Below are 27301 nucleotides of genomic sequence, written 5' to 3'. Positions count from 1 at the left end.
ATGTTGAAGCAAATTAAAATGAAGTGCCCTGTCCTGAAGTTCTACCAGCCAGGAGAGCCACTGACACTACAATGTGATGCACTGGAGAAAAGATTGGGTATTGCCCTTTTCCAGGAACAGCCAGTCACTTATGCCTGCAAAGTCCTGTCAGAGACTGGGTTCGGTTCGCCCAAATAGAATGGGCGCTTCTGGCTGTGGTATTTGGAGTGGAGTGATTCCTTCAGTACATATATGGCTACCCACTAATAGTGCAATCAGACCACAAACTCCTAGAGACAATCATGGCAAACCCCCTTCTTAGTGCGCCAAAGAGATTGCAGTTTGTGGTGATGTACCTCCATTGTGCTACCAGGTAGAGATCAGATATTACCCAGGATGATTATTGGCATTAGCTGACACCCTGGGCAGAGCAAATATCAGTGAGTTGGGGGCAGGGGATCAGGACATAGTGCAGCATATTAATGGATTCAATCTCCCAGTTTGATTTCCATCAGCTTCACTGTTGAAAATCAAAGAGGTTACAGAAAAGGACATCCAACTATATGCAGTCAACAGGGCAACACTAGCAGGGTGGCCAAAAGACAAAAGCCAAGCATTGGTAGGAGCAGAGCCATATTTTCAAATTAAAGATGAGCTGAGTGTGCAGGAATGGGGGACAGAGAGCAGTTGTTCCCATCTCATTATATAAGGTTGTTATGCAAAAAGTACATGCCTCCCGCCTTGGCATGGACAGCCGCCTTAGATGGCCTCCCGAGTGTTTACTGACAATGAATGAATACACAACTCTTTTTCTTGACAGACACCTGCTGGTCATGTGATAACTGCCAGCACAAAGAGACGCTGTTACCATATGAGCTACCCATCCAAGCATGGGAAAAGGAGCGTGTAGACTTATTTACTTTCAGTGAAAAGCAGTTCTTGATTACAGTGCACTATTATTCAAATTTCTGGGAGGTAGATGCCCTGCCTAATGCAAGAAGCAAGTCAGTGATTGGCAAACTGAGGGTCCATTTTGCAATATGTGTCATTCTGGACACTGCATTCACCAATGGACCCCAATTTGCCTTAGAAGAATTCAAGGAATTTGAATGCCAATGGGAGTTTGGCCACCACACTTCCTCCCCACAGAGTAATGGTAATGGCAAGGTGGAATCAGGTAACAGATTGTTACACAAGGATTTGGTTATGGTTCAGACAGCTTATTAGCATTTTTGGCACATAGGAATACACCATCAGAGAGGTGTCAAAACAGTCCAGTACAGGCACTGATGGGATGAAAGACCAAAACCCTTCTACTAATGAGGGAAGACCTGTTGCAGCCAGAAGGACGGAGACACCGTGAGAAGAGACGGCCAACAATTAGAGAAAGTAGCCATTAGAATGCAAAGGGTCAATCAAGGGCCTACTGGCCTTGGAGACAGGCACTCCTGTAAGGATCCAGCCATCAGAGAGACACCAGAATAAGTGGATTAAAGGCATCATGGGGTGTGTACTGGTACCTGTGCCATACAAAATGACTATGCAAGAAGGACAAGTGATCTGAAGGAACAGGAGACACTTATGAGTCAGCTGATACAACACCCAGAGAAAACCTACAGAGATCACCACAGAATTAAGATACTAAAAACCATCTGGAGGCCAACCCCACAGGGAAGGAGGAGAATCCACCGAGAGATGGTTTGCTAAATTTAGAGACAGGTGACAGAGAGACAGAGATAGGTCACTGCTGGTGTGGTCACTTGTTGAGGAGACCAAACAATCTCAAAGACTCTGTAACAAGTCCGTGATAAAGACAAGACTCCAAGATGGCTATGTGCTAGCAAACTCTGGCCGAAGGGACATGGAGTGGGTTCTGGGTATCAATTTGTTTCTAATGTGTATATTAAAATGTTAGTAAAATAGATGTAAATAGATAAAATAGGTGTAAAATAAAATAGATGTATCATGATCAGTGGAACTGAAATCAGAGGGATCAGGTTTTCTGGAGGGGCTGTAATTGACTGAATACCATGAAAACAGGAATTCATAGATTCTAGGATTCTAGGACTGGAAGGGACCTCGAGAGGTCATCGAGCCCAGTCACCTGCCCTCATGGCAGGAACAAATATTGTCTAGACCATCCCCGATAGACATTTATCTAACCTACTCTTAAATATCTCCAGAGATGGAGATTCCACAACCTCCCTAGGCAATTTATTCCAGTGTTTAACCACCCTGACAGTTAGGAACTTTTTCCTAATGTCCAACCTAAACCTCCCTTGTTGCAGTTTAAGCCCCTTGCTTCTTGTTCTATCCTTAGAGGCTAAGGTGAACAAGTTTTCTCCCTCCTCCTTATGACACCCTTTTAGATACCTGAAAACTGCTATCATGTCCCCTCTCAGTCTTCTCTTTTCCAAACTAAACAAACCCAATTCTTTCAGCCTTCCTTCATAGGTCATGTTCTCAAGACCTTTAATCATTCTTGTTGCTCTTCTCTGGACCCTCTCCAATTTCTCCACATCTTTCTTGAAATGCAATGCCCAGAACTGGACACAATACTCCAGTTGAGGCCTAACCAGCGCAGAGTAGAGTGGAAGAATGACTTCTCGTGTCTTGCTCACAACACACCTGTTAATGCATCCCAGAATCATGTTTGCTTTTTTTGCAACAGCATCACACTGTTGACTCATATTTAGCTTGTGGTCCACTATAACCCCTAGATCCCTTTCTGCCGTACTCCTTCCTAGACAGTCTCTTCCCATTCTGTATGTGTGAAACTGATTTTTCCTTCCTAAGTGGAGCACTTTGCATTTGTCTTTGTTAAACTTCATCCTGTTTACCTCAGACCATTTCTCCAATTTGTCCAGATCATTTTGAATTATGACCCTGTCCTCCAAAGCAGTTGCAATCCCTCCTAATTTGGTATCATCTGAAAACTTAATAAGCGTACTTTCTATGCCAATATCTAAGTTGTTAATGAAGATATTGAACAGAGCCGGTCCCAAAACAGACCCCTGCAGAACCCCACTTGTTATGCCTTTCCAGCAGGATTGGGAACCATTAATAACAACTCTCTGAGTACGGTTATCCAGCCAGTTATGCACCCACCTTATAGTAGCCCCATCTAAATTGTATTTGCCTAGTTTATCGATAAGAATATCATGCAAGACCGTATCAAATGCCTTACTAAAGTTTAGGTATACCACATCCACAGCTTCTCCCTTATCCACAATATTCGTTATCCTTTCAAAGAAAGCTATCAGATTGGTTTGACACGATTTGTTCTTTACAAATCCATGCTGGCTATTCCCTATCACCTTATCACCTTCCAAGTGGTTGCAGATGATTTTCTTAATTACTTGCTCCATTATCTTCCCTGGCACAGAAGTTAAACTAACTGGTCTGTAGTTTCCTGGGTTGTTTTTATTTCCCTTTTTATAGATGGGCACTATATTTGCCCTTTCCCAGTCTTCTGGAATCTCTCCCGTCTCCCATGATTTTCCAAAGATAATAGCTAGCGGCTCAGATACCTCCTCTATTAGCTCCTTGAATATTCTAGGATGCATTTCATCAGGCCCTGGTGGCTTGCAGGCATCTAACTTTTCTAAGTGATTTTTAACTTGTTCTTTTTTTATTTTATCTGCTAAACCTACTCCCTTCCCATTAGCATTCACTATGTTAGGCATTCCTTCAGCCTTCTCGGTGAAGACGGAAACAAAGAAGTCATTAAGCATCTCTGCCATTTCCAAGTTTCCTGTTATTGTTTCTCCCTGTTCACTGAGCAGTGGGCCTACCCTGTCTTTGGTCTTCCTCTTGCGTCTAATATATTGATAAAAAGTCTTCTTATTTCCCTTTATTCCTGTAGCTAGTTTGAGCTCATTTTGTGCTTTTGCCTTTCTAATCTTGCCCCTGTATTCCTGTGTTGTTTGCCTATATTCATTCTTTGTAATCTGTCCTAGTTTCCATTTTTTATATGACTCCTTTTTATTTTTTAGATCATGCAAGATCTCGTGGTTAAGCCAAGGTGGTCTTTTGCCACATTTTCTATCTTTCCTAACCAGCGGAATAGCTTGCTTTTGGGCCCTTAATAGTGTCCCTTTGAAAAACTGCCCTTAATAGTGTCCCTTTGAAAAACTGCCAACTCTCCTCAGTTGTTTTTCCCCTCAGTCTTGATTTCCATGGGACCTTACCTATCAGCTCTCTGAGCTTATCAAAATCCGCCTTCCTGAAATCCATTGTCTCCATGGAAGCAACTCTGGAAGCAACTCTGCCACATGGTAAGAGCAGTGCACAGTGTTTAATAAAGTTCCACTTGTTCAACTTAACCTGTATTCAGCCTCACTCTTTGCTAATGAAACACTCCCCATCATCCATACATGCTTTGGCATGTTGTATGAGTGGCTGGAGGTACTGACTGGAAAATGGTTCATCCCTGCATTTAAAGTCACAGATATTATATGATTGGTTCTTAACGATTATTCTATTCTAGATCATGTAAGAGTCATGCACAGATTATCTGCTCTGTGACAGCAGAATCAGGCCCTCAGATTTATGAACATGTGATATTTATGCATATTGCCAGAATTCAAGATAAATTGGACACTTACTTGGATACCAATGTTCTATCAAGGTTTAGATTAGTTTAGAGACTTTACCATACAGTGGTTAAACATACACAGCTCACCTATACTATACTGTAATCATGCAGATTACAAAATCTGGGTATGGAAAGGAATTGTCCTGCTTCATGAATCGGGCATATTCCATACGATACATTTCTTGTGAGTACAGGGAGACAATTATTGATTGAGTTGGTCCTCTCTGTTTTTTTTAATTATTATTTCTGTGATTTCTACATCGTATCATTACAATATACTGATCTTTATTAATAAATAGATTAGATGAATGTTAAGTCCTGTGATAGAATTCAGATGTAAATGAGTGGACCATTAAAATTAGGTGAGCCTGAAAGATTTTTTCAGATTCCATTAACTGGTAGAAATGAACCCAAGCGATAAAATTGGTTCCTCTATGGGTTTGGTTCTGTAGTCTCTCTCTGTATATTCATTGTGGAGATATTTTTAAACACATAGCACATCTCAGGGCTTTATTCATAGCATCTCTACTGCATGTTGATTTTTTTCTTTGTAAATTGCATCCCCATTCCCCCACCCACCCCCATAGAATTAAATGTATTTTGGACTAGACATATGATGCATTCCGTTCTAAATCAGGACCTTCATTTATTACAGTCATTTTCTGCAGTGGCTGTAAATTAGATAATTATTCTCTCTAAGCTCTTCAAAGTAAGAAGTCAGAGAGGTTTTCGCTCAGTGATGTGTGCATTGTCAGTAATTCAGCAGCATGTCCAACTAATTCTCTCTCTTTAGAGTTCTGAAGCAACAGACCAATTACTAAACGGCAATAGTGAACATTTTTTCCCCAGAGAATACTTATAAATATGCACAGACACACCACCTTTTGCTATGATCTCACCAGCTAAGTAGGCTCTGCTGGCATCAGTAGATGGGAGATCACTAAGGCTACGTCTACACTACCCGCCTGAATCGGCGGGTAGAAATCGATCTCTCAGGGATCGAATTATCGCGTCTCGTCGGGACGTAACATTCGATCTCCGAATCGGTGCTTGTACTCCACTAGGGCAGGTAGGAGTAAGTGCCGTTGACGGGGGAGCCGCGGAGGTCGATTTCCCGCCATCCTCACAGCGGGGTAAGTCGGCTCCGATACGTCGAATTCAGCTATGCTATTCGCGTAGCTGAATTTGCGTATCTTAAATCGACCCCCTCCCGCTCCCCCGTAGTGAGGACGTAGCCTCAGTCACAGTTTCCTGCTGTGTAGGAATGAATGAAATCCTTAGTCCAAACTTCTCTAGATTTTGGGAGGAGCAGGGAAAGATTTGAACTACTGACCCCACCCCCTCCAGCTTTGGCTAGAGGTTGGATCCTAAAACCAGAAGTGGCCTATTTTTGAATGTGATCTAGATATAATCAAAGTCTCATCAGAACAGCTGTGGTCTTGTGAAACTTTGGTGCAAAGCACAGGACATTACAAGATTAGCTAAATACTGTCATTTTGGATTGAACTCCTGCTAGAATGGTGACAGATCTCTTCTCTGGTTTTCCAATGCATTGGTTCCAAGGCATCATTCATACCTTTCTGATCTGTTATCAGCGTCTCCTTTGTTGCCTTTTTCCCACATCATTGCTTGTTACCATGCTGCCTCTGTGCATAAACCAACCTGTTTGCCAAGCCACTCACATGTTCATTCTGATCCTTCTAAGAACCCACTCCTGCCATTTTGGCTGGGATGACTTTAAAAACAACAACCACCATCCTTATGAATAGAAATACCATTGACTTACCCTTAACCCTCACATTTTACCTGTACATAAAACAAGTATTTCTTACTTGTTTCAGAGATTTATCTAATTGTTTTGCTATTGAGGAACTGTGTTGCATTCCCACCACCAAGCCTACCCCGCCCCCGCCCCCCAGGTGTTCATATTATCATTGATCTGTGGTATGTTTGGAATGGCAGAGCTCTGTAGGACATACCAATGGATTTCTCATTATATCGGGGAAAAGTTTTGTTTAGCACTGTTCTAAAGTGTTTTTGGTTGAGAAATGCCCCCTTTTACATCAGTTTTAATAGAATTTATTTGTGTTTCTTGTTTTCAAAATGTGTCAAAAAAACTTATTAAAATGTTGATTTTTTAAAAACAAAATCCCATCATGTCACTAAGCTGAAAAAGATTTAAAAATATTTGTTTCAAAAATGAAAAAATAAAGATAAAGAAATTTCATGATTAAATAAGTAAGAGGTGCTAAAATTATTTTGATTTTTTGCAAAATTAAAAAGTGACCAGCTCTAATTGTGTAAGAGATTAACTATGTTGTTGGAAGTGGCACAATTCTTAGACACGTGCCTATGGGTCAGAATTTGAAGTCTTTAAATCAAGCCTGGATATCTTTCTAAAAGATACTTTATAGCTCAAACAGAAGTTAAGGGCTTGATGCAGAAATTCTTGGGTGAGGTTCTGTGGTCTGTGTTCTGCAGGAGGTCAGACAAGATGACCACAATGGTGTCTTCTGACATTAAATGTCTATGAACTTTCTTTGATAGCTCTTCTTCCTGCTGCTCCTTATCTACCTCGTCTTCCAAATTCAGTTACTCTACCTTTTGAAAAGTGGACACTAGGGCATCCCCTTCTGAGAACAAAGTGGTTATTAATTCATAGATTCCAGGACCAGAAGGGACTATTGTGATCATCCAGTCTGAGCTCCTGAATAACAAAGGCCATTGAACTCCCTCAAAATATTTCCTAGAGCAAGTCTTTTAGAAATACATCCAATCTTGATTTAAAAATGGTCAATGATGGAGAATCCACCATGACCATAGATAAATTGTTCCATTAGCTAATAATGCTCACTGTTAAAAAGTTATGCCTTATTTACAATCTGAATTTGTCTAGCTTCATTGGTTCATGCTGTACCTTTCTCTTCTAGACTGAAGTCAAACGCCTTAGAGAAGTCTAAGTATATTACATCAACGCTATTTCCTTTATCAACCAAACTTGTAATATCATCAAAAAAAGATATCAAGTTAGTTTGACAAGATCCATTTTTAATAAATTCATGTTGATTTGTATGAAGTGCATCGCTGTCCTTTAATCCATGAGTAAGGGGCAATATGTGGTTGTGCTGCTTCACAAGCAAGTAGGGACCATTTTGTGACTCAGTTGCTATACCATTCCTGATTTTCTACCCTCAGGCCTGGTCTACACTAGGCGTTTATGTCGAAGTTAGCGCCGTTACATCGAATTAACCCTGCACCCGTTCACACCGCGAAGCTATTTAGTTCGACATAGAGGTCTCTTAAATTCGACTTCTGTACTCCTCCCCGACGATGGGAGTAGCGCTAAATTCGACATGGCCATGTTGAATTAGGCTAGGTGTGGATGAAAATCGACACTAAGAGCTCCGGGAGCTATCCCACAGTGCACCACTCTGTTGACGCTCTGGACAGCAGTCCGAGCTCGGATGCTCTGACCAGCCACACAGGAAAAGCCCCGGGAAAATTTGAATTCCTTTTCCTGTCTAGACAGTTTGAATCTCATTTCCTGTTTGGACATCGTGGTGAGCTCAGCAGCACTGGCAACGATGCAGAGCTCTCCAGCAGTGATGGCCGTGCAATCTCAGAATAGAAAGAGGGCCCCAGCATGGACTGATCGGGAAGTCTTGGATCTGATCGCTGTGTGGGGCGATGAGTCCGTGCTTTCCGAGCTGCGATCCAAAAGACGGAATGCAAAGATCTATGAGAAGATCTCTAAAGACATGTCAGAGAGAGGATACAGCCGGGATGCAACGCAGTGCCGCGTGAAAATCAAGGAGCTGAGACAAGGCTACCAGAAGACCAAAGAGGCAAACGGACGCTCCGGATCCCATCCCCAGACATCCCGTTTCTACGAGGCACTGCATTCCATCCTAGGTGCGGCCGCCACCACTACCCCACCACTGACCGTGGACTCAGAGGATGGGATATTGTCCACGGCCGGTTCCTCGGACATGTTAGCGGACGGGGAAGATGAGGAAGGAGATGAGGAGGACGAGGCAGTCGACAGCGCTTACAACGCTGATTTCCCCGACAGCCAGGATCTCTTCATCACCCTTACAGAGATCCCCTACCAACCGTCCCCAGCCGTTAACCTGGACACCGAATCTGGGGAAGGATCAGCCAGTAAGTGTTTTAAAGATCTAAACATTTATTTTTAACAGAACAGGAATATTAAGAGTAATAACAATGGGTTTCTCATGATTAGTTTGCCCTAGGCGCTTAACGTTTCAGTCCTGGGCAGTGCAACTATTGAAAAAAAATCTAACAGTGTCCGGTTTAGCATGATTGTTCTGCCCAAGCTGCTCTACTGTTTAGTCCCTGCCAGTGCAGCTACAGTAAAATGCGGTCTATATGTCCGGGGATAGAGCAGAAATCCTCCTGGGACATCTCGAGGAAGCTCTCCTGGAGGTAATTGGAAACCCTTTGCATCAGGTTCCTGGGGAGAGCGGCCTTATTGGGTCCTCCGTAGTATGAAACGTTTCCGCGCCACGAGACAATCAAGTACTCAGGGATCATTGCCCTGCAGAGCAGGGCGGCATACGGCCCTGGTCTTTGGAGGCTTTCCTGAAGCATTCTTTCTTTCTTTCTTTCTTTCTTTCTTTCTTTCTTTCTCACTGTCTGAGATCCTCATCAGGGTGATGTCGCTCATGGTGACCTGCTTTGAATTAGGTAGGGGAATGTTAGTGTTGGGACTGCTTGCCCGTTCCTTTACAGAACTGTAACCGCTGGTTTGCAGCCACGCGGTGGAGGCGGGAGAGGGGCAGCATACAGGGATCTTTCCCAGGGACAGCCGCGAGGGGGTGGGACAGGGGCAGAGTTCCTGCTTGCCGGATTGCCGGCAGCAGGGACTGGCATTGCTTCAATGTGAAAGGAGGCCAGTGCTACTATTAAAGTTTTAAGCTGCCACAAGTCTACAGCTTACCATGTCTGCCTGCTACACAAATTCCGGTGTCCTGCCCCGCTTCTCAGATCTGCAGTGCAAGACCCCAGGCACTGAATGCGAAGGCCGAGAATTCGACCTTGTCCTGAGTGTGCATGTGATAGGTGCTGTGCATGGTCTTGTTCACAGAGAAAGACTATATTCTTTGTTCACAACTACATTTATCTTTCTGAGGAATTCACTCCCTTTTTCCCATTCCCACAGCCACATCTGCGACTGTCTCACAACCTAGCCTGGCATCACACTCCCAGAGGCTAGCGCAGATTAGGCGTAGGAAGAAGAGGACACGGGAGGACATGTTCTCTGAGCTTATGGCCTGTTCCGAAGCCCAGGCAGCACAGCAGACCCAGTGGCGGGAGAACTTGACCCGAATGCACCAAGCCAACATGGAACGGGAGGAGAGGTGGCAGCAGGAAGACCAGCAGGCGACTCAAACGCTGCTTGGACTAATGAGGGAGCAAACGGACACGCTCCGGCGCCTTGTGGATGTTCTGCAGGAACGGAGGCAGGAGGACAGAGCTCCGCTGCAGTCTATCTGTAACCGCCCTCCCCCGCCACCAAGTCCCATACCCCCCTCATCCAAAGTGCAAAGAAGGAGGGGCGGCAGAGTCCGTGCAAACTCTCACTCCACCCCTGCAGACAGCTCTAGTAGTAGAAGGCTCTCATTCCCCAAAATTTGACAAGTTCTTTCCTTCCCGCCTCACACAAGCCCCCGTCCAAGTTTCACCTCCCAGTTTCATGTGTAGTTGCTAATAAAAAATATGTTTCTGTTAATTACTGTTTCCATCATGTTCTTTTGGAGGAGAGGGGGAAGGGGGTTGGTAATTGGACAGGACAATCACCTTTAGCAGGGTACATAGGCGGGGGCAGGTCCAACATACACAGTGCAGTCACTAGTTACCTGGTCAGTCTGGGAGGTGTTTTTCATGTTCTGTGGTGGGGGGTGGGTTGCTCTGTGACTTGTGGCGGGGGAGGGCAGTTACAGATCTTATGCGGCGGTCCTTATCCTGGATCACAGAGCCACGCAGCAGGGGATCTGTAACCGTCCTCCCCCTGCCACAAAGTCACATAGCCCCCCCATACACACAGTCCCAATCAGGAGGGGTGACAGGCTCCGTTGAAACAACCAGTCCACCACTGCGGAGCCTGTCAATCCTGGAGTTTAGAAGCATCATTTGCGTCACTACACTACACCCACTCCCCACCACAGTCTGCGTCCCTGGTTTAAAACATTCCTGCGAAAACAGTAATAAAGAAAACGGTGTTCATTAACAAAGTAGAAGTGATTTTATTTCTAAACGTGTGTTGGAAGGGGGTATGTAACTGGAGAGGATAGTCAACATTAACTGGGTAAAGAAACGGGGGCAGGTTCAGCTCTCTGTACACAAACTTAAAAGTCACAGGTTACCCTGCTCACTCAGGAACCTAGCTTTCAAAGCCTCCCGGATGCACAGCGTGTCCCACTGGGCTCTTCTAATCACCCGGCTGTCTGGCTGGGCGTAATCAGAAGCCAGGCTATTTGCCTCAACCCCCCACCCCGCCATAAAGGTCTCCCCCCTGCTCTCACAGAGATTGTGGAACACACAGCAAGCTGCTATAACAATGGGGATATTGGTTTCGCTGAGATCACAGCGAGTCAGTAAGCTTCTCCATCTCCCCTTGAGACGGCCAAAAGCACACTCCACCACCATTCTGCACTTGCTCAGCCGGTAGTTGAAGAGTTCTTTTTCACTGTCCAGGGCGCCAGTATAGGGCTTCATGAGCCAGGGCATTAGCGGGTAGGCTGGGTCCCCGAGGATGACTATAGGCATCTCCACATCCCCAAGAGTTATTTTGTGGTCCGGGAAGTAAGTACCTTCCTGCAGCCGTCTAAACAGACCAGAGTTCCTGAAAACACGAGCGTCATGAACCTTGCCCGGCCATCCGACGTAGATGTTCGTAAAACGTCCCCTGTGGTCCACCAGTGCTTGCAGCACCATGGAAAAGTAGCCCTTTCTGTTAATGTACTGGCTGGCCTGGTGGTCCGGTGCCAGGATAGGGATGTGAGTTCCATCTATGGCCCCACCGCAGTTTGGGAATCCCATCGCTGCGAAGCCATCTATGATCACCTCCATGTTTCCCAGGGTCACTACCTTTGACAGCAGTACATCAACGATTGCCTTGGCTACTTGCATCACAACAACCCCCACGGTAGATTTGCCCACGCCAAAGTGGTTCGCGACTGACCGGTAGCTGTCTGGCGTTGCAAGCTTCCAGAGGGCTCGCTTCTGGACAGTCAGGGCTGCTCGCATCCGGGTGTCATTGCGCTTCAGGGCAGGGGACAGCAACTCACAAAGTTCAAGGAAAGTTCCCTTACGCATGCGAAAATTTCGCAGCCACTGGGATTCATCCCAGACCTGCAGCACTATGCGGTCCCAACAGTCCGTGCTTGTTTCCCGGGCCCAGAATCGCCGTTCCACGGCATCAACATGACCCATTGCCACCGTGATGTCCTCGGCGCTGGGTCCCGTGCTTTCTGAGAGGTCTGTGCTACTCTCAGACTTCAGGCCCTCACGCGGTGCCGTAGCCTCCTCGCCTGACTTATCTGCATCTGCCTCTGGGAAAGGTGGATGATAAGCTGCGAGGTGTTGAGAACGGCCACAACTGCAGCGATGGTCACAGCAGGCTCCATGCTCGCAGTGCTGTGGCGTCCGCGCTGTCACTGACTAGAAAAGTGCGCGAACTGATTTCCCGCCAGCGCTTTCAGGGAGGGAGGGCGGGAGTGATGGACGGATGACGACAGTTACCCAAAAGCACCCTCGACACATTTTTTTACCCAGAAGGCATTGGCGGCTCCACCCAGAATTCCAATGGGCAGCGGGGACTGCGGGAACTGTGGGATAGCTGCCCACAGTGCACCGCTTCCAATGTCGATGCTTTCCCTGTTAGTGTGGACTCACAAAGTCGAATTACTGTCCTTAGTGTGGACACACATGTTCGAATTTGCAATATCGATTCCAAAAATTCGATTTAAGTAAAATCGAACTACTCTCGTAGTGTAGACATACCCTCATACTCCATTGGCATGCATGAGTCCTACTCTCCAAGCAAATCCCTCCCCTTCTATGTGTCACCTCGTCTGTGCAAGGTATTGTTTGATATAAATTGACACCTTGATTGATTGGTTAATTGATTAAACTACTGGAATGATATAAAAATTAATATGACACTTTAAATGGATTAAAAACTGGCTAACTAATAGGTCTCAGAATTTGGCTTTTGCTTGCCAATTTGAATGCTTCTGTACAGTCTCTTTGGCCTGGATGAGTTTATTACTGTTTGCAGATCAAAGGAGGGTGCACTTTATTTGTATTGAGCTTGCTGTTTTTCTCAGTAGGATTCCTGACTTTTGCCTATTGATCCATTTATTTTGTTACTGCTGTACATAACCCTTTATTTGCTGATGGGCTAATATTTTTTTCCCTCTTCAGTAAACATGATTAAACTCTGTTTAATCTGCTGCAACCGTATTCTTTCTGGGGTCACTTCAGCCATTCACCTAACATGGGGCAAAGCATGCTCATCTGCTATGTAGCGCCCATTTTGCACTTTTTCAGATATCAGTGTCAATCTTTCAATAACAAGTATAAATTATTGGATATTCACTGGTACCTGGTGTCTATCAACAGGTGGATCAGAAATTGGTTACAAGTGGCATGGTAGGAGAGAAAGCTTATGAAGAGTTTTTTTTAACTCTTTACAGATTTTTTTTTTACCATCTATGAAACTTGACTTGTTCCTATTGTTGGGGAGGAGGGGATTGGGGGGGCAATAGTTCTTCAATACTGGAAGATATAATAAAGATAGGGGCTGTAGACCCTCCTGCAAGAGTCCTATTGGAGTTAGTAGGAATAAAAAACAATTAAGATTCTGTTGAAATGTAAGAGGGTTCCATAAAAATCACTTTAACAACCCATAAGATAATTTAATAGAAAATCAGTTAATTTATAAAATTACATCCCATAGAATCCAAAAACAGGAATCTAACTCTCTACTGACTTCTATAATATAGTTCTAAAAGCCCTTAAATTTCTATTCAGTTTTATCAGGAAAAGTCCCAACTCTAGCGCTTTTCACATGAATCAATTCATTGGTGTCAGTGAGACTTCTCATTTAGGGAACAATTGTGCCGTCCATCATGCACTAGCACAGGTAGCATAAGGGACATAAGGCATCCTCTTCTTCCTCTGTGTGGGCTACTCAGAATGCAGGTTGCAGTGTTGTCAGAGAGAAGACTTTGTAGGATGGCTGCATGGGTGGGCAGTAGGTGAAGCCTGGGCTCCTACTCCTAAAACAATAGCCGGCATAGCTGAGTGAACACATAAAGGGAATGGATTTGCTTGGGGTGTAGGACTGACCACACTACGGTGGAGTATGGGAGTAGAAAATCAAACACAGAATTGCAACTGAGTCACAAATGGGCCCTAGTTTACTTGTGAAGCAGCACAACCATATGCTGCCCCTTTTTAATTCCTTGCAGTAAAACACCAATATATCCTAAGAGAAGAGCAGCAGGGTCCAGTTTTGGGCCCCTCACTACAGAAAGGATGTGGACAAATTGGAAGGAGTCCAGCGGAGGGCAACGAAAATTATCAGGGGGCTTGGGCACATGACTTACGAGGAAAGACTGAGGGAATTGGGCTTGTTTAGTCTGCAGAAGAGAAGAGTGAGGGAGGATTTGATAGCAGCCTTCAACTACCTGAAGGGGGGTTCCAAAGAGGATGGAGCTCGGCTGTTCTCAGTGGTGGCAGATGACGGAACAAGTAGCAATGGTCTCAAGTTGCAGTGGGGAGGTCTAGGTTGGATATTAGGAAATCTATTTCACTAGGAGGGTGGTGAAGCCATGGAATGTTAGCTAGGAAGGTGGTGGAATCTCCATCCTTAGAGGTTTTTAAGGCCCAGCTTGACAAAGCCCTGGCTGGGATGATTTAGTTGGGGTTGGTTCTGCTTTGAGCAGGGGGTTGGACTAGATGACCTCCTGAGGTCTCTTCCAACCCTAATCTTTTCCTCCACCCAACTCATCCCTGGCCTGTGACACTCCCTGTTATTCTAGCCCTGCTCCTCTCTTGTGTGGAAATTTCCACTGGTGCCAAACTTTTGTAGACAAATGGGCATTAGGAAAAGGCCTCCAAATTCCTTTTTATTTGTGATGTGTAAAATGACTTGAACCCAGGTCTGCAGAGATAATAGACTAGTTCTTCAACACACTCCAACAGCTGCTGATACTTCTAAAATATTTCCTGTGATCAATGTGCAAATTAAGAGTTCAAGTTCCTTCCCAGCTCTGGTGCTTGAAGCTTATCATTTGCCTTGTGAGAGGTGAATTTTCTTCACAAGTTCAAAGTTCCAATCAAAATCTTTTTGCCTTGAGGGCTGCACTGCAGTTTCGATTCTCTTTTCAAAAGGAAGTTTATCATTGAACACAGACAGCACGTCTGTTTTCTCTCCACTCTGACAGCTTTCTTTCTCCCTTCTCTAAGTAGTAACACAATTTTCTTACACTCTCAACAAGACTTTAAAGCTGTTGTGCCTTGTTTCTCTCTCTTTCTCTTTTTAATCTGTGTGAGAACAGTCTTCATTCAGGCCTTTTGTTTTCGAAGATGAAACAAAATAGAACAAGTGTATCCATCAGTCCCTCTGTTCCTGTATACAAGGACAAGAACAGCTTGGAGTTTACAATGCAATTTTAGGCTCAGAAAATGAAGCGGGGTGCACAAAAGAAAAACAAAGGGAGCAGGAAGAGAAAAAAAGAGGGCCTGTCATTAAAAGCGTTCTCTTTTTAAAAGCCTTTCATAATCAGTGTTCCCACGTTGGGTTTCACCTCTTGTCAGAGACTAAATTGTATGTCTAACTTTGTCATATTGAGTGATGACCTCAGCTATTTACCACAACCAAATGGCATCTGAAAGGTAATCAGCATTTTTTCTCTGTCTTTAGTGAAAATCTTTAAGAACTCATGGATAAAGCAGATAGCAGAATCATAGGTTGGAACAAGATATCCATGAAACATGGCTGAAGTAAGCTTTACAGTGGTGTTGTGCAGGAGACCTGTACTCTAAGGCTACATCTACACTACACACCAGTGTAGTGTATGGTATGTGTAGCCACACGCCCCAGTGAAAACCCTGATGTGTCCATACTGCAGTATGTAGCTCCATGTGGCAGGGAAAGGCCCTGGCAGGGGGAGAGGGAGGGGAAAAGCTTCAGCAGCTTCATGCTGCCAGAGCCTTTCACTGAGGAGAGGAAAGGTTCTGGCATGGGAGAGCTAGCAGAGCTTTTCCCCACTGCCAGAGTCTTTCCCTGCTGGGGGAGTGTAGCAAGTTAAGCACTCCCCGCTACAGTGCCTCCTGCTGGTTGCCTCGGAAATTAGCTCCTCAGCCTCAGAGCACCCCCTGCTGGCCAGTATCTCACCTGCCACAGTCCCCATGTCCCTCCCAGACCACAGTGCCCCTTTCCTTGGGGTGCTGCCCCACCGCAGTACCTCTATACTCTGGGTCTCCCTCCCAGGGGAACCCCCTCCTCCTATGCCCACCTCACCTCAGTGGCTACTACCAGTCATTATCTAGCCTCCTTTCTCTGGGGCAGATTGCAGTCTGTAATGGCCACTCATAATTGGCAAGGGGGTTAGACCAGCTGCCTCTGCCTATCCCCAAGTTGCACCTTTGCAGCCCCAGTGCCTCCTTAGGCCTTTAACAAGGCCTCAGCCTGGTGAGTTGCCAGGCTGGAGCTGGAGCTGCCCTTGCCCTTGCCCCCAGGCAGCTAGGCCCTTCCCCCTCCAAGGCAGGAGTGGGGTAACTGCTTTTCCTGGGCAGTGGAAAGCCTTCAAAGTGTGGAGGCAGCAGGACACTGCACTGCTAAACATACCAGTGTAGACAGGGAGGCACAACTTGGGTATATATCCACACACATCAGGCATGTCTTTACTGGCTTGACTGCTATTTATACCCATGCTAGGGGTGCTCTAGGTGTAGGTATTCTACACACTGCTAAAATAAGGGCGCAGTATAGACATACCTTAAATTGTCCAATGTAATAAAAGTGCAACTCAGCCATTTGCATAAAACTGTTTATAAAAATCAGCAAAACTTGAAGGCAAATAAACAATCCAGTTTGTATCAGTCTAAAAGAGCTGTGATGTGGAGTCTTCAAAGCTGCTGGTAAAGTCATGGGTTGATATGACAATGAGCTGAAAAGATTTTCATGCCTAGTTTTTTTCACCTTTCCTAATAGGTCAGACTTGCTAAAGCTTTTATAATTGTTGTAGCTCTTCTCTGGACTCTCCAATTTGTCCACCTTCTTCTTAAAGTGTGTGGCATGGAGGTCTCACTAAGGCCAAGTAGAGCAGGACAGTTTCCTCTAGTCTTACATACAACACTCTGGGTAACACACCCCAGAATTGTATTATTCTTTTTTGCAACTGCATTACATTGTTGACTCATATTCAATTTGTGAAAACTGCCTAGACAGTTATTCCCCATTGTGTAGCTGTGCATTTGATTGTCCTTCCTAAGTGAGTACTTTGCACTTGTCTTTACTGAATTTCAGCTTGTTGATTTCATACCAATTCTCCAATTTATCAAGGTCGTTTTGAATTCTAATCCTGTCCTTCAAAGTGCTAGCAACTCCTCCCAGGAGCTTTTTTTGAACCTTCTCTCCACTCTCTTTGACACTTTTGAAAATCCCACTTTTGATGTAGAAACATAAGCAGAAAAATGTTAAATAAATGAAAACACAAAAAAACCTATTGCAGGCATCTTAAAAAACCCTAACATCGTAGTAGGACATGTGGACAATTTATCATGTTGCGTTAATTTGCATTTAATAATCCCATGTTTGTGTATATTCAGTGTTATGTTGGCAGTTGGATTTTTTTCTGGTTAATTTATAATGTACATTTATAACATTTGTGTATGATTATAATTTAATATTAATTGTCTGTATAGAGCCGTGAGTGACTTGGCACAAAAGATGCTTATAAATATAACTCATTATATTATTGACATGCTTTTGTAATTTTCTGGTTTCCCCTTAGAAATAAAATATTAAGTCATTTGAATGTAGGAGTTGTGGTGGGGGATGGAAGAACATTTAACTGTCTTCTATATAATTTTTTTGTTTTCCCCCCACAAACCTGAAACTCAGCTGACTTGATTTTTTTTATTATGCACGTAGAACTCATTGTTAGTCCCACATTGTTATCCTTAAATGCATATTAAAATTCTCCTCTCTCGTGATTCCATGAAGATACTCAATAATGGTTAGGGAGTGGGTGTGCTAAGACCACTGCTTTTCATGCTGACCTGCACCGTATCATTGTTATCTTGTGCTCCTCTTGGATGGAGGTTTGTGATGGCCCTTAGTTCCTGGGGGAGTTCATTCCACAATCTTGGGCTGGCCCCCAAAAAAGGTTCTGTCTCCCTCAGACGATCTTTATCCTTAGGCACCGTCGGCACTGCACACCTCTTTCAGCGATGTGTAGTATATGTACCTGCATAACCCATGTAGCTAGTGAGCACAGCTTAGACAAGTAGAGTAAAGACACACCTGAAGGGTGTAGGTATGTATATGAGTACATAGACTACATGCTCTCTACTCCCCGCTCTTCCATCTACACTGCTGATTTAGCAGGGTACTGTCTTGCCTCTTCCCCTCCACTAGAGACTTTCCTCTCCTCAGGAAAAGAGTCTCCCAACAGGGAAAGACTCAGGACGAGCCTTTCCCCACTTCCTTCTCCCTACCAGAGCTTTTCCTTGAGCCTTTCCTGCTGCCTCTCCTCTGCCAGAGCCTTTCACTAATGTGTGGAGCTCCACACAACAGTGTGGATGCAGTCTGCTTTTCACCGCAATGTGTAGCTACACATACACGACATGCCGCCACCAGTGGTGTTAAGTGTAGACATAGCCTTACAGTAGAGAGTTCCACTGGGCCAGAGGAGCAAAGATGCTAATCACAGTCTTCATCTCAGAGTTTTAGGTGGTCTTTTAGATACCTGGAAACAGATCATGAAATGCTTTGAAGACAAGGAGAGAGACCTTCACCAGATTCAAAATTGTATGGGAAGTCAGTGTAGAGGGTGGAGGACAGGCTTGATGAGGTTGTGGCAGCCTGTGTTGCTGAGGAGATGTGCTGCAGCTTTATTTCCTCATGCCCAGGTATACAGCATCCTGTAGTCCAGCTGAGAAGTAAGAAAGGTGTGAATAACTGAGGCCAGGTCATCATCCAGCAGGATGGGATGGAGGCTTCTAGCCAAAAGGAGATGGCAGAAAGTATTACTTGTGGGTGCTGCCGTATGAGAGCTCAGCATCACAGGTATCAACAAGGAATCCGAGAGTACTCCTAGACTATGGAACAAACTAACCAAATGCGAGTGTGAACCTGTAATCACTGGAGACTGTACCATGGTTGCAAACTCTTCAAAATACTTTCTTCTGCCCATTGAGCTATGCTGATTTATAGCAGCTGTGGCTCTGGCTTTGAGTCAACATGAGCCCTGCTTTTTTTCTGGTCCAGCTTGTGGCTTGATGTCAAATCAATGTAAAACTCAGTCATTTCAGCAAGAAATTAGGTTTGCGTTTTAATTGAGTTTTGCCTTGAGCTTCCGCATTTGATCAAAGCTAGAGCTCCAAACTAAAATGAAGGCTGGTACAGAATCAACCTGCCTTTAGACAAATAAAAATGTAAACAGAAACGGCTGCCATTTACACAGCTGCAAGAAACCCTTCATTAGGTGTATGGGAGACAGCTGCATCTAACAGCTGTGGCCGTGAGCCAAGGAGTTCAGAGTGAGATGCAAAGTGAAGGGGTTTTGGGATCTGGGGTTTTGGTTGGTGCCCATTTCTGGTGACAAGTGACTTGTTTTGTGACCCCACAAAAGGGAAAGCGGGAAGCCTGCTACCTACAGACAAATGACTTCACTAAAGCATCATTAATTATGGATCCATTTTTAGTAGGTTGGGATGGGCAAAGCAAATTAGCCTGGTCTGTAGGAATATCTGGGGCATAGGACTGATATAATTGTGTCCCTGAGCTCATAGCATATGTGATTCCAGGCTCCTCAAGGAGCTGAAGAGGAAGAAATTTACAAGGAACCAGTGAGGTTGGCCCAGGCAGATGATCTTTGTCAATAGCAGGCAGGAGAGTTGAAAGGAATGTAGATATCCCATCTCCTAGAACTGCAAGGGACCTTGAAAGGTCGTTGAGTCCAGCCCCCTGCCTTCACTAGGCAGGACCCAAATACTGATTTTGCCCCAGATCCCTAAGTGGCCCCCTCAAGGATTGAACTCACAACTGTGGGTTTAGCAGGCTAATGCTCAAACCACTGAACTATCCCTCCCCCCGAAGGAAGAGTATGAAAGAGGGAAACTCTTATACTTACATCAGTGGTGAATGTCTGCCTGCTCCTAGAAGATAGGACAGACAGTGATGCAATCATGACATGATGCTTTGAAGAATGAATCTTTTTAGCTATATTTCAAAACATTTCTGTTCGGCAAATCTAGCCAATATATTAAGTGTGAGCCTAGGTGGGTTACCATAGATCTCTATACTCTTTGACTACATTGTATTTAAAGGGATAGGGGATTTAAGTGTCTCTCAGGGTATGTCTATACAGCAGCTGGGATGTGTGATTCCTGTGTTGAGTAAATATACATGCGCTAGTTCTACAGTTTTACTCAAGCTAGGATACTCAAATTACCAGTGTAACCCGGGCTACACATGGGGCATGCTGTCTGAGTACAATTCCTCCAAAAAAATGTGAGCATGTATTTAGGTGGCTAGCCCGAGCTGCCACTCACACCACTGTGGCCCCATTGCTACTTTTAGGGAATTGTTTAAGCATAGGTAGCACACCTATTTCCATCTCATCTGGGAATTGTGGTTCCCAGCTGTTGTGTAGATGTACCCCGACAGACCACAGTACCAAAAACTGCAGTGTTATAAATGGTTAGGCAATGTTCCCTCCTCCCCCCCCCCCACCGTGAAATATTCAGACAATTATCAACACATTTTTATTTGTCAGAATTTTCCTATGGAAATTTTAATGTTTTCAAGGAAAAACTGAAAACCTTTTTAAACTGAAAAATCTCCATTTTCAGTTACCAAAATAGTTTTGGTTTTTAAGTTTGGTTAGAATGGGACTTTTTCCTGCAGACATTTCCATTTTGACAAAATGGAATCATAGAATCATAGGACTGGAAGGGATCTTGAGAGGTCATCTAGTCCAGTCCCCTGCACTCATGTCAGGACTAAGTATTATCTAGACCATTCCTGACGGGTTTTTGTCTAACCTAATAGACATTTTCTGTCCAAAAAAAAAAAAATTGACAGATTTTCTTGAACATTTCTACATATTGCATTCTAAGGTCCCCAAACCAAACCAAAACAAAAAGGTGTGGGGGGGATGTGGGGGTGTGTGGGGAGGGGCGGTCATTTTATTTGCCTTCTGGGTTTTGAGCCTTTAGGACTACATTTTCAAGCTCCTATCTGCCACCATACGAGCTAGAGAGACAAGCTTGTTTCTCTCACGAACAGAAGTTGGTCCAATAATAAATATTACCTCACCCACCTTGTCTCCCTAATATCCTGGGACCGACATAGCTACAACTACACTGCATAACATAAGAACTAGAAACTTATGTAAGTATATGGGAACATCAGCTTCCATTAAAAATAAGTGACTTCAGGAGTTGGAGCTTTTAGAAGAAAATACCAACCATCATGAGAGTTGGCAGCAAAGGTTGCTCATTACCTGCATCAGCTATTTTTATCAGATTAACGTTAGACCCTCTCATAGTGCCCAGGAGATGTGTGGTACCAGTAAGAATGATAGTCTTGACAAACAATTTTATTGATCTGGGGAAAAAGGGAGTCACTATTTCCTTGGCTGCCACAGGAGAGCAACATGTGATTCAGATGATCAGAGGCACGGTTACATCATTTAAGATCCGTGTCTCTATCTAGCTGGCAAGATCAATTTGTCTCTGCAAATAGATTTCTCTCTACTACAATGGGGCAATCAGTCTGAATTCCCAAAGGTTCCCTCCTTCGTACTATCCCTTCACTCTGACATGATTCCAACTGGGGATGTTATTAAGCATTATAAACTTAACCTTCTTGCCTGTGCTGGAAATGGCATTCAATTTTTATCTATCTTTTAAGTCCTTTGAAGCTAAAGTCTTTGTTGTAGTCAGATTGTCTACCTGATATTGAGCCCCCGGATGAGTGGCAACCTTTATTACTTCTGAGTGTTGATAAATGGAAGGCTGAATGTTGTTTAAAATAGCTTGAGAATATTCACTTGTAGATGTTAAAGCTGTCAGATTGCTATCTTCATTGCAGTTCATGCTTGCATCTCCCCTCTCCTCCAGAGAAGTGAGTTCCATGTTGATAGCCATCTCTTCATCCTATTGCTGCTTGCCGGTTTCTATCTTTAAATGTTGCTGCAGCAGGCACCAGCCTGTGCATTCATTAAGGTGGCAGTATCCTTGAATTACCTTCTTCTTGTCTCCTCCAATTGTTATAACACCAGGGTGACCGGTTGATTTGTTCCTTTACAGGCATATTAGGCACAGTCCGGTGTGTATGGGGTTGTCAGGGAGGGGTAGTACCTCTGATGGGGGAGCAGTCGTACTCCTAGGATTAGCTCATCCACTTTGGTCCCCTCTTGACATCCAGCTCTCACCTGTGGCTCCAAGTAGCTGTCAGCACGCGACAGCGGCCACACCCCGGAGACCGACTCGACTGGCAGGCTAAACCAGGTGAGGGTAGCTGATGAGTATGAGACTCTTGGTGAGTTAGGGCCTGTCTACCCATTGCCTGCGAAGGCTGGATCCGGCTGACTGAGGCAACCTGGTTCAACCTGGTTTAATGGTCAGGAAGGCGGTGACAGCAAGCGTTGTGGAACGCTTAAGAGCACGACAAGACACATAGGCGTCTTGGTCATCCACTGCACCCTGCCCTATCTCCAGCCATCTCGACTTCCATCCTGCCACTGGATACAGATAGGAACTGGGAAGAGAGAGTGAGGCTGACGTTGCGCAACTCTCCCTCATTTTAATCCAATTCACGTGCAAGTCTCGACATCATATCATATCATATTACATCATATCAAGTCCTGTGGCGAGTGACGAAGCAGCAGGTGTGGATACACTGGCAGTTGTAGCCACAGACCTGCACATAGGCGGCTCAGGCATAATGGTCGTTCCTCATGACCGAAGCAGCGGTGGAGCTCGGCATCTTCTTGAGCGACTGAGCAGCCCTATCAGGATTGCACTGCTCACCTCCGTAGAACGAGGAGGGGGCTAGAAAAGGTGCCCTAAATATTGCCTGCTTCAGCTTACCCTTGCCAGCATATCGCGGCTGGCGCGGATCCCATTAAAGCGGTCGAACAAAAACAAAAACAAAACTTAGAGTAACACCGATCACTATTGGCACATGGAATGTGCACACGTTACTGGACAACATCACAGCAGACAGACCGAAGAGAAGAACAGCACCTGTTGCTAGAGAGCTCACACGCTACAACATTGACATTGCAGTCCTTAGTGAAATTCGCCTTGCTAGTGAAGGACAGCTATCCGAGTCAGGCGGTGGCTATACATTCTTCTGGAGTGGCCGCAGCAGTGATGAGCGTCGCGAATCTGGAGTTGGCTTCGCCATCAAGAATCATCTTGTTCGGAAACTTGCCAGTTCCCCCAAGGGTATGAATGACCGGCTCATGACAATGCAGCTTCTGCTTCAAAAAGGAAAACAAGCTACTTTGATCAGCGCATATGCTCCTACAATGACCAACCCAGAGGATGTGAAGGATAAATTCTATGAAGAACTAGATACTCTGCTATCGTCAGTGCACCGCACAGACAAGCTGATTCTGCTTGGCGATTTTAACGCAAGAGTCGGATGCGATGCCGCAGCCTGGGAAGGAGTCATCGGGAAAAATGGAGTGGGAAAGTGTAACAGCAATGGTCTGTTACTGCTGAAAACTTGTGCAGCACATGACCTTCTGATCAGCAATACGGTCTTCCGCCTTCCTACCCGTAACAGGACTTCGTGGATGCATCCCCGTTCCAAGCACTGGCATTTGATCGATTATGTCATCATCAGGAGAAGGGATAGACAAGATGTCAGGGTTACAAAAGCTTTGTGTGGCACTGACTGTTGGACGGATCATAGGCTCATAGTATCCAAAATGAAGCTCCGTATCATGCCAAAGAGACGACCACAAGGCTGTAAGGCTCTCAAAAGGATCAACGTGTCGAAGCTGAAGAACAGCCGCATCACTGAAAATCTAGCAGAAGACCTAGAGAATGAACTTGCTGATCTTCGTATTGAGGATGACGCTGAGAAAGACTGGGAGCGATTCCGCAACACTGTCCATACAGCTGCATTGAAGGTATTGGGGCCCTCTACGTGCAGGTGGGAAGCCTGGTTTGATGAAAATGATGCAGAAATCCAGGCCTTACTTACTGAGAAGCACTGCCTGCATCGTGCATATCAAAACGATCCATCCTCAGCGGCAAAGAAGACCGCCTTTATCAACACTCGCAGAACAGTACAGAACCGACTGCGCAAAATGCGGGACTTGTGGCTGAGCGCCAAAGCAGATGAAATACAGGCATATGCGGACAGGAATGACTATAAGCAGTTTTATGAAGCCCTTAACACACTCTATGGTCCACAGTCTTCTGGGAGCTTTCCCCTCCTGAACTCTGATGGTACTGTGCTCCTTACAGAGAAGACGCAGATTCTCCAGAGATGGGCTGAACACTTTGAAGCAATTCTCAATCACCCCTCAGTCATCAATGATGAGGCCATTGACAAGATGCCCCAGGTTGCAGTCAATGACTCCATGGATGCTTCACCAGAAGAGGACGAAGTGAAGAAAGCTATCAATCAGCTGTCATGTGGCAAAGCCCCAGGGTCAGATGCCATACCAGCAGAGGTGTACAAAGTAAGTGGACTCGTGCTGCTACGGAAACTCACTGAGCTGTTTCAGTCCTTCTGGAAGCAGGGAACCATTCCACAAGAATTTAGAGATGCGTTCATCTTGCACCTCTATAAGAGGAAGGGCAATCGCCAGGTATGTGACAATCACCGTGGAATATCGCTGCTTTCTACAGCAGGGAAAGTTCTTGCACGGGTTCTGTTGAACCGATTGCTCACTCACCTGGAGAAGGGCTTACTGCCAGAATCACAGCATGGCTTCCGCAAGGGACGTGGGACTATTGACATGATCTTCACTGTGCGTCAGCTACAGGAGAAATGTCAAGAGCAGAATCGTGAACTCTACACAACTTTTGTGGACCTCACGAAAACATTTGACTCTGTCAGTTGCCAGGGCCTGTGGAGGATCATGATGAAATTTGGCTGTCCAGATAGATTTATACGAATGGTACGTCAATTTCATCATGGTATGATGGCTCGTGTCCTGGATGATGGTGAAACATCTGAGGCCTTCCCAGTCACCAACGGCGTCAAGCAAGGGTGTGTTTTAGCACTCACTTTGTTCAGCATGATATTCTCTGCCACTTTGACTGATGCCTTTCAACACTGCACTGAAGGAGTAGGCCTGAAGTATAGAACTGACGGGAAACTATTTAATCTGAGGTGACTGCGTGCCATCACCAAGGTGAAGGAAACTGTACTTCGAGACTTTCTCTTTGCCGATGATTGTGCTCTGAATGCTAGTACAGAGCCAGAAATGCAAGCCAGTATGGACAAGTTTTCAACTGCATGCAACAACTTCGGTCTCACCATTAACATCAAGAAGACTGAGGTCATGCACCAGCCAGCTCCCCACGCTTCGTACTCAGACCCGTCCATCACTGTAAATGGACAGAGACTTTAGACAGTGGACCACTTCACGTACCTGGGCAGTACCCTTTCCCGAGCAGTGTTAATCGATGATGAAGTAAACTGCAGAATTGCTAAAGTCAGCTCTGCATTTGGCCGATTGTGCTCCAATGTTTGGAACGTCGAGGGATCAGCCTACCAACGAAGCTGAAGGTCTACCGAGCAGTGGTGCTTCCAACTCTGCTGTACGCCTGCGAGACGTGGACTGTCTATCGGAGTCATGCACGAAGGCTCAATCATTTCCACATTTCTTGTCTGCGAAAGCTTCTAAAAATCAGATGGCAGAACAAAGTGCCCGATATTGATGTCCTTACTAGAGCCAGTCTGCCATCAGTTTACACATTGCTGATGAGAGCCCAGACCAGGTGGGCCGGACATGTTGTGAGAATGTCAGATGAACGCATTCCTAAACAGCTCTTCTATGGAGAACTCACTCAGGGAAAGCGCTCCCATGGAGGACAAAAGAAGCAGTTCAAGGACACGCTGAAGCACTCTTTGAAGTCCTTCGAGATCAACACCGCCACATGGGAAACCTTCGCACTGAACCGTTCAGCATGGCACAGCCTCATTCACACAGGCAGTAATACCTCTGAGGCGAGGCGTATTGCTGAGGCTGAAAAAAAGCGTGAGCTGCGCAAGTCCAGAGCTGCTCATACACCATCGACAGTGCCATTATATGTCTGCCCGAAATGTGACAGGACGTTCCATGCCCGAATCGGACTGATCAGTCATCTCCGGACGCACAGAGCCCGGTCATCGAAAGAATGAGTTGTTGAGGTCTTCATCGATAACGATGGACGAACATCATCACAGTCCTGAGAGGGAGCAGTGTGTAGTCTGCCACATCCCAGGAGGCCTTGCACCTCTGGGGCACCATTGAGGCATGATTCTTTGCCTGCTCCACCTTTGACCTGAGGGCAGAGTTATTAGCTGCTGGACTACATTAGCAACAAACTGTGACACCCCCACACACACGAGCTCATCTGCAGTGTCCTGTGAGTGTGTGGAAGGGGAAAAGGATCCACCTTTTCCCATCCCTCCCTGCTCACTCCTCACCCACTTGTTCTGGGGTGGGTAGAATGAAGGCATGTAGCACCTGTTTACTTCTTCATGCCCATATCCAAGATCCAGGTACTCCACGAAAGAGCATAAATAGGGTTCTGCCTCCCTCTTTCTCCATTGCATGGGTGTCCAGTCCAAGTCATCAACTAGCCCTATACCTAGAGAAATCTTGAATGGAAAGTGCCTGTAGTTTCAACCTCACATTGAAACATATGTGTCTTCAACTCTTCCTGTGTTAAAGGGGCACTGACAAATTCTATCCTTCCATATATCCCTCCCTCTGTTACAAACCACTTGGATCATTACAAATGAATTTTTAAAATCACCTTTATTTGGTCACCTCACCATTTGTTCCTTCTTCACTCCGGAGCAATCTACAAAGGATCATAAACCTCGTGCTTAAAACTATTCATTTAGCATTCATTTAGCATAATTGGTGGGGAATACCGAGCAATAGCAGGTAAATAGTATAATGACTAACAAGGGTCAGGCTGGAGACTCTTGCCTACATGCTCGGGGTCTTACTGATTGCCGTATTTGGGGTCGGGAAGGAATTTTCCTCCAGGGTAGATTGGCTGAGGCCCTGGAGGTTTTTCGCCTTCCTCCGCAGCATGGGGCAGGGATCGCTAGCAGTAGGGTTCTCTGCAAATTGAAGTCACCAGGACACAGGATTTGGGACTTCATCAGCAGAGTCAAGGGAAGGGTAGGGACGGTTTTGTGGCTTGCAGCATGCAGGGGGTCAGACCAGATGATCATAATGGTCCCTTCTGACCTTAAAGTCTATGAGTCTATGA

At 45.2% G+C, this 27301-nt stretch overlaps 1 pseudogene; it reads left to right on the top strand.

The window, feature by feature from the left end:
- On the top strand, positions 1-25928 carry LOC135984081 (uncharacterized; annotated as a pseudogene).
- Positions 25929-27301: the final 1373 nt, after the last annotated feature.

The sequence above is a fragment of the Chrysemys picta genome, chromosome 5, assembly GCF_011386835.1.
Source record: "Chrysemys picta bellii isolate R12L10 chromosome 5, ASM1138683v2, whole genome shotgun sequence".
Taxonomy (NCBI): domain Eukaryota; kingdom Metazoa; phylum Chordata; order Testudines; family Emydidae; genus Chrysemys; species Chrysemys picta.
This window is presented reverse-complemented; position numbering and strand designations above follow the sequence as displayed.